Source organism: Mus caroli, chromosome 10, assembly GCF_900094665.2.
Source record: "Mus caroli chromosome 10, CAROLI_EIJ_v1.1, whole genome shotgun sequence".
Lineage (NCBI taxonomy): Eukaryota > Metazoa > Chordata > Mammalia > Rodentia > Muridae > Mus > Mus caroli.
The window spans coordinates 75,826,347-75,835,371 of NC_034579.1; the positions used below are offsets into that span (position 1 = coordinate 75,826,347).

The following is a 9,025-nucleotide window of genomic DNA, read 5'->3' on the forward strand; positions in this document are numbered from 1 at the left end:
AGGGTAGAGAAAGAAAAGACAACTAGATAATATTATAATATGACGTGGGTTGCAAGGGAAGGAGAGAGGATTAGAGAAAGAAAAGACAACTAGATGATAATATTATAATATGACCTGGGTTGCAAGGGAAGGAGAGAGGATAGAGAAAGAAAAGACAACTAGATAATATTATAATATGATCTGGGTTGCAAGGGAAGGAGAGAGGATAGAGAAAGAAAAGACAACTAGATAATATTATAATATGACCCCAACTAAGATTGAAGCTGAAGTGGGTTTAATTTCTCCCTGTCTGCTTTTATGGACAAAGAATGTGGCGGTCCTAAGGCATAAACAAAGTAGTCAAGAAACAAACAAAGCATAGACAAAAGTCCCAAGGTCACTGTTTCCAAGGACTTATCAAGATGATCAAGATAGAAGGAATACACATTCCTTGGTTGTATTTTCTCTAGTGAGTGTACTTCTTTGTCCTAGCCCAATGTCAAGTATTCTTTCCAAATTCCTAGAAGCAGCTCCAAGAGCTCTCCACATTGAGAGACATCTGGGTTGTTTCCAGTTTCTGGCTTTGTTGTGGGAAATATTAAAAAATAAATCCATGCTACTGCTGGCAAGGCACCCACGGGCTGACTGGCCAGTCACTGGTGGGCAATGACCAGCCTGTTCTCATCTCATGGAAACTCTCTCACTCAGAGCTCAGAAATCTCTCCACCCAGCTCATTAAGCTCCCACTGGTGGTTCGCCACCATGCCAGCCCCATGCTTCAAAACTCCCANGTCCTTTTGGGGTGCACATCAGGCAAACCCACGCTTTACCTTTCCCTCTGGAACCCAGTTGCGCCACCACGTGAAGGAAAGCACCACACAAACTTAGTTCAGAATCAATGGTAACTCAATCGCTGGGTGCAACAACTAGAATCCTAATCTTGTAAGTCATATTAAATCTAAATCCTTCTGGCAGATCACCATCTAAACCAGGAGACACTAGTGGCTACATCTTGTCCTCTTGCTGTCCCCTTCTAAAAGCCCCTATCTCTCTCTTGCTTCCTCTCTTCCTTGTCCAACATGGAAGTCCTGACTGCTTGCTCAGTGTTTGGTTCCTTTATTCACTTGAGGAAGGTTCACAAGAAGTCACCTTAGTACATGATTCGTTCCTCGATCCAGACCACCCCTCCTGGGAAAGTGGAATTAACATCAAAATACAGACAGCACCAGGGCCATCCACAAATGGCTTTTATGAATAAAGCTGTTATGAACATAGTGGACCATGTGTCCTTGTGGTGTGGTGGAGTATCTTTTCAGTATATGCCCCCGAGTGGTATAGCTGGGTCTTCAGGTAGAACGATTCTCAATTTTCTGAGATATTGCCAGATTGATTTCCATAGTGGTTATATAGGTTTTCACTCCCACCAGCAATGGAGGCTCCTTGCATGTGCTGCCACTTGAGATTTTTTTTTTTTCTTAGCCATTCTGATGCCTATATGGAATCTTAGGGTCATTTTGATTTGCATTTCCCTCATGACTAAAGATAATGAAATTTTCTTTAAGTGCATCTCAGCCATTTGAGATTCCTCTGTTGGGAATTCTCTGTTTAGCTCTGTACCCCATTTTTTAATTGGGTTGTTTGGTTTGTTGGTATCTGACTTCTTGAGTTCTTCACAGATTTTGGATATTTTCCCTCTGTTGGATGTAGGGTTAGAGATGATCTTTTCCCAATCTGTAGGCTGCCATTTTGTTCTTTTGACAGAATCCTTTGCCTTACAGAAGCTTTTCAGTTTCATTTATCCCATTTATCAATTGTTGATCTTAGAGCCTGAGCTTTTGGCATTCTGTTTAGGAAATTATCTTTTGTGCCAGTGTGTTCAAGGGTATATTATATTGATTGATGTTGTTCATAGGTAATGTGGAAGAGAGAAAAGCTCACCAATATGCGAAGCCTTCATTTTTTTCCATGGAGCAGAGGGATTCAACTGAGGGGAAAGACTGGCACCCAGCTAGCTTATTCCAGTTACTTCATTCAAACATTATACAAGGGTAATTGGGGCTGGGAAAGGTTCCAGCTACCAAAATTATCTTGTCCTTGCTACTCATGAAAGCAGATGACCTACATAAATCCTAGTTCATTTTGGCCATGGTTGGCCATAATTGAAATTAAAGAATTCCAGGCTTGCCAGGAATACCTGAGGAACAAGGTTGGTGCACCTGCAAGCTCTCACATAGCACTGAGAACAGATTCTCTAGAGAGGTAACATTTCTTCAAACAGTCCCCAAACGATTTCTCAGCCTCTACAGATTGACCCAAATATAGCAAAGGCTTTGCTATACATTTCACGTAAAGCCAGACATAAAGGCTTTAATTAATATATATATATATATATAATATATACATACACACACACACATATCACTACATCTTCCTCCTTTTTTTTTTCTCCTTTTTGTTTTTAAGTGGATTTGTGTTAGGGGTACAAATTATTGTTGGAGGAATAAGGAGTTGTGCAGTAAATATGAGCTTTTGTCTATCTAGTTGTGTAACAGTTTTATGCAAATAAATCAGCCTATATTTAAATCTTTTTTTTTTTTTACTTTTTAAAGATTTATTTATTATTATATCTAAGTACACTGTAGCTGTCTTCAGATGTACCGAAGAGGACGTCAGATTTCATTTTGGATGGTTGTGAGCCACCATGTGGTTGCTGGGATTTGAACTCAGGACCTTCAGAAGAGCAGTCAATGCTCTTAATCACTGAGCCATCTCTCCAGCCCAGCCTACATTTTAAAATCAGTAAAGTTATCACCATAGAGTGTTATAAAAATCACAAGAGGAAGAAACTTATTAAAATGATTCATAGGATCAAATGAAGCTACAGCATCTGTAAGACATTGTATAACATCCATCCCTGTTATTTTAGGCAGCTTCTTTGAAGATATTTCTACAATTTTTTGCTGCAAATCCTAAAACATTTGAGAAGAATTAAGATGATTCTACAAATGCACTTTAATATTTTCCCAATCATATTTGTTATCATTGAGTCCTAAAGGTGTAATACTATAAGAAACAATATTCCAGTCATATTTCAATTTCATTTGTTCTCTGAATAATTTTAATTGCTCTCCAATGAGTTTTACAGCTTGTCTCAGCTCACCTATCTTATTAACCATTTCTCTATTTATCTTATTTTGTTGAATCAAAGTTCATGAGACTGCCTATGCCGGCATTTACCAAGTTCAGCAGTTTGAACTTCTTCATGAAGTGGAACTCCAGCTGTAGTAGTCGTAGCAGTTAATGCGATGATTCCCAGGGCCACATAAGTGATCGATCCCACTATCAATCGAGTTATTCTTGATATTCTTGCAGCAAGTTTCTGCACTAGCATCATCACAGGTGAGTCTTGCTATGGTCTTGACAGCCTCACTGGCATCCAGACTGCTGGACTTGCTCTGAGAATATATAAACTTCAAAGGAAACGTTCAAAGAGGCACTGGCATTGGCACAGGTCTGGAGAGTATCACATGTATAAGTGATGCTAGGGTGCCATTGCACAGGTCCATTCAGGAACAAGTAAGGTGATGGCACAAAAGCCGTAAAAGGTATGATTTTAAATTAAAGGACAAATTAAATTTTTTTATTATTATTAAAGTGTAACTTTATGTTCTCGCTTCAAGTGGATGAAAAGTGCTTGCCAATTTCCACAGATTAGTCTGACTAGAATTATCAAATGGTGATACAGGGCCTGACATTCCAACTCCATGCCACTCACTAAAGTCTCTAGAAGCAGAGACAACTTCCACAGTTTTATTCATTGTCACATCAATTCTGAGTGAGAATATCGTCAAGGATTTGAAGACCCTCAAGCATAAGGGCTCCAGTGACTTCTCCTTGGGAGATAATAACAGGCGTCTCAGGAGTCTCACGTGTGCAGTGAGCACCATCTTAATTACAGTATAATTTGCACGCACTGTACCCGTCATACCTGTGTCAGTTAGTAATCCCGAATTCACAAGATGGCTAATTTGTGGAACTAGTATGTTAATCTCTTGTCCCTCCAATCCAAATGCACAAAGCATAGGAAGTTGTCTGTGAGAATTCTGGGTAGTAGTATGATCAATTCTAGATATCCAAATGTAGGAAGTTATACTTAGACAATAAATTCCATTAACCATACAAATAAGTATTCCTTTTATTCCCACAATATAATTTACAATTTCTTTACCTTCCTCTGCAGGTTGATCAGATCCACAGTGGTCATAAGGACCAGGTAAATTCATTGACCAACACAAGAATATCCATGTCTCAACTTCCTATCTTAATTGGAGGATTAGGAGTATAAACCCAATAAGGATGACTTGACTCCATTACTTGTGTAGTAAGTAATGGGAACTAGAAACAGACAGCATGGCAAGGAATGAGTAGTAATCAGAGATTTTCCAGACAGTCAAACTATTGTTTCTCTTTTATCAGCCAGTTTCTTAAGCTGTCACTATATACGAGGATCAGCTGTCTGCTTCAAAATCAATCAATCAATCTCTCTCTCTCTTCCCCCTAAACCATGCTATCCATGTCAGCTGCAAATGCTTCCGCAATACCTAGCTTGCTCATGTAGAATTGTATTTAGTTTTGATGGAATCCAGTTTTTCATCTCCCTTAGAAACAAATACATAACCTCCACCCCACTGTAATTCCATCCTTGCTTTCCTTGTGATGTTAAAACATTGAGAATGCATTTCAGCAGCTGTTTTCCTGTTTCATTAGCATTTAAAATTATTTAAAGTCAATAATGCATTGTTTAATTTATCTCTAGGGGTCCTTATCTTTCCCCCTTTTTCTTTTAAAAACATCTCTTTTAATGTATGATTAGATCTTTTCACAATTGCTTGACTTGTAGGATTATGGGAATATCTGTAATATGTTTTATGTTATGTCATATAAAAATTGTTTCATTTTGTTAGAAAGATAAGTAGGTGTATTGTCATGTAAAGTTTTATTTTGTGATGGCATCCCCATAATTACCATTGTTCCTAGTAAATGTGCTATTTATTAATATCTAATTTTAATTAGTAATTATTAAATATTACTTATCATTAGTTATTATTTATCTTTAAATAATTAAATACTTATTTAATACTACAAAATTTGCACTTTCAGAGCTTAAGGCAGTTGTCCATTGAAAGCCTGATAAGTATCAATAGTATTATGTATATATTTTAGCTTTCCAAATTCTGTTAAATGAAATACTTCTTTTTGCCAAATTTTCTTTGTTCACCTCCAGGATTACTGCTTGCAGGTAAAAGAATTTGACTATATATGCAACAATTAGGACACTTTTTAATGATTTTTTAAAAAGTTTGTGGCCATGTAACTGAGAACCTTCTCTTTAAGCTCTTACTTGATGCTTCTAACCCATCTCTATTAATAATTGATGTATTTCACCATTACCTTGAATCAGTAGTACTGGAAATCCAGTATGAGAAGGAATGAGTTATATACAGTGGGTAATTTCTGTCTTTAATTGCCTTTGTAACTGAATAAATAATAAGGATAGTTCTGAGTTATCAGGAACAAGTTCAGCAGTTTCTGTCCATAAGACAAACCCTTCTGCATACTGAGAATCAGTATAGCTTTCTCCGTGACTCTTTTTTTTTTTTTAAATCCATGGGAGAATCTGTTCTGTTCTTTTTATTAAAGCTGCTTTACCTTTATGATATGGTAGTGATAGTAATTGAACAATCCTATTACCTGCCTCTAATTGTGTGGTTTTCTTAACATAAGCCATGGCTTTAATTTCACTTTGATAATTTCCATTTATTAACCCTGCATGTACAACAAACACTTGATCTTCACAGAATTACTCTTACTGTTTCTGTAAGAATAGGACCATACACACCAGTGGGTATTTTATATCAAGGAATTTGTGACGACAGTGTAAGATATTTACCTACTGCTAAGTGAAGAGCAGCAGTACCTGAAGTAGCATATATTATCTCCAATATTACATTTACGTTCCCCTAATTGCCCTGTTGATGAACTGTTGCATTGCTAACAGAATATTGTTGGCTCAAGTTATCTGATCTTAGGCCCCAGGGTAGCCCCTTATCTCATTTCCTGATGATAAAAAACTGCCTGGGATGTTTCTTACTGATCAGCATTCATTAGCCCAATGTCTGCCTTTTCCACATCTATTACAAGTTCTTGGTGGTTGATTGTTTTAAAATGAGGTATTTCCTGTAGTAGGCAAACGTCTGCTTTCTTTTTTCAGATACTCAAGCCTCCCACAGTTAAAGCACCAAGTGTGTGTGTGTGTGTGTGTCTGTGTGTGAGAGTGATATAAAACATTTAGCTAAGGCGTTTGTCCAATTAAAGCTGCATTATATGCAGCAGATCCAAACAGTCTTATCACTTTTTACCATTCTTTATTTGCATTTTCAAAAGCCAAAGATTCAAGTAGCACCTTTCTTTTTTATTTATTTATTTTATTTTATTTTATTTATTTATTATATGTAAGTACACTGTAGCTGTCTTCACACACTCCAGAAGAGGGCATCAGATTTCGTTATGGATGGTTGTGAACCACCACGTGGTTGCTAGGATTTGAACTCAGGACCTTTGGAAGAGCAGTCAGCACTCTTAACCACTGAGCCATCTCACCAGCCCAAGAAGCACCTTTCTTATATCTGGATCTGCTACTGCTCTTTGCACTGTTGAAGTTTTACGGAAAGTCATTATGAACCTCCCCAGGACTTTAGGTAAATTTAGTAACAGAGATAGTCCTTTCTCCTGGTTCCTCAACTCTATTCCAGGCTCGTAAAGACACAGAATACTTCTTTTTTTTTAATGAGAAGGGGTCTGCTTGGTTTAGTTCTTTTTTTAAGTACCTCTTTTTTTTTTTTTTTTTTTTTTCATACCTTTTTTCATCTTTTGGGAAGTAACTTTTTTTTTTTAATTTTCATACCTTTCTTCTTTTTGGGGGGAAGTCTCAAGAGCTTTCCTACCTGTTTACTTAATATTTGAAGTTGTGCAGTAAAGTCAGAATGTCCCCTTTTAAAGTCTATCTCATGTGAAGGAGGGGGAGGAAATTCCTCACGTCCAGTCTCTTCTGAAGTATCCTTCTCACTTATTGACAGATTATCCTACTGTACACTAGATCTCTATGTTTCTGATTGTTCACTCTGTAATTGTCCTAAGACATTTGAAGTGAAAGTACATAAAGACCAAATCTTTATAGGTATTTACTCGGCCATCTGGTGGGCCTGTTTTAAAGACCTTAGCACTTATTTCCACACCGACAATTTTAATTGCATATTTGGAGTTAGTTTAATTAGTGCAAAGAGTTCAATAATCTTTCTTTTGCTTTTACTCTACTTCCAATAAAAATTGAATTAGCTGCACATACTTCTGCTCTTGAGATGAGAAATTACTCAGACCAGCTGGTAAATTTTCCATGGCCTCTGCCAAATCCTGGAGACACACTTACCTCTTTGTAAGTACAACTTCTTTCACCTCCAGTCTTGGTGAGTCTGGATTCCTCCCCGTCCTGGTCCACAAAATTGGGTACTATTTATTGATAGATATTGTTGGTGGTAGGTGCTGCAGTAAAGAGAAGCTCGCCAATATGCTAAGTCTTCATTTTTTGAAGGAGCAGAGGGGTTCAACCTACTTGGAAAAGACTAATACCCAGCTAGCTCACTCCAGATACTTGTTTCGGGAAATATTAAAAAAGGGCTCCAAGTTCCTGTGCTTCTCCCTGCTACTCTCTGCCCTGGTGGTCTCCCTGGTCAGTTCTTATCTCATGGAGACTCTGACTCAGAGCTCCAAAATCTCTCCATCCAGTTTGCTAAGTTCCTATTGGCAGGTTGCTACCATGCCAGCCCCATGCTTCAAAACCCCCACGACCTTTATGGTGCACATCAGGCAAGCCCCCACTTTGCTGCCCTACCTTTCTCTCTTGAACCCAGATGAGCCATCTCCTGAAGGAAAGCACAACACAAACTTAGTTCAGAAACAAGGTAACTCAATCTCTGGGCACAACAACTAAAATCCTAATCTTGTAAGCCGTATTAAATCTAAATCCTCTGCTGCAAATCCTGATGGCTCTCCCGTTGAAACCAGGAGACACTATCCCTGTCCAAAAGGACCCTCTCTCCTTCCTGCTTCCTTTCTTCCCCATCCAGCCTGGAACTCCTGCCTACTCGCTTAGTGATTGGTTCTTTATTCATTAGGGGATGGTTCACAAGAAGTCACCTTAGTACTTGGGTTGGAAACCCTTCCCTGAGAGCGGAATTAGCATAAAAATACAAGCAACCCTAGGGCTATCCACAACTGGCTATTTTATTCTAACTTTACCCAAGGGTAATTGTGGCTGGGAAAGGTTGCAGCTACTCACTGTTATCTTGCCTTAGCTCCCTGTGAGCAGATGACCCACACAAACCTCAGTCCCTTTTGACCATGGCTAGCCATAATTAAAAGTTTCCCAGGAGTGTCTTCAGAGCAAGGTTGGTGCAGTTCCCTCTGTTCTCAAGTAGCACTAAGTGCAAATTGTCTAGACAGAGCATTTCTTCAAGGTTCAAACAGTCTCAGCAATTTCTCAGCCTCTACTGATTGTAGTAAAAGCTTCGTTGAAACATTCCACTTAAAGCCAGCCATAAAGACTTTACTATACATATCATGACAAAGGCTATTTCTCACTCTATTGTAGCTGTTTTAGGTCGAGGTCTTTGATCTACTTGGTCTTGAGTTGTGTGCAGGCTGATAAATATGAATCTATTTGCATTCTTCTACATGCAGACATCCAGTCACATCAGCATTTGTTGAAGATGCTTTCTTTTTTCCATTCTATGGTTTTGCCTTCTGTCTTAGTTAGGGTTTTACTGCTGTGAACAGACACCATGACCAAGGCAAGTCTTATAAAAAACAACATTTAATTGGGGCTGGCTTACAGGTTCAGAGGTTTAGTCCATTATCATCAAGGTGGGAGCATGGCAGTATCCAGGCAGGCATGGCACAGGAGGAGCTGAGAGTTCTATGTCTTCATCCA

The 9,025-nt window shown here is 38.4% G+C and overlaps 1 protein-coding gene across 1 annotated transcript in view; it reads left to right on the forward strand.

Annotated features, from left to right (window-relative positions):
• The window catches only part of LOC110302986 (zinc finger protein 431-like), a 30,960-nt gene that overhangs the window by 11,143 nt on the left and 10,792 nt on the right, over positions 1–9,025 (forward strand).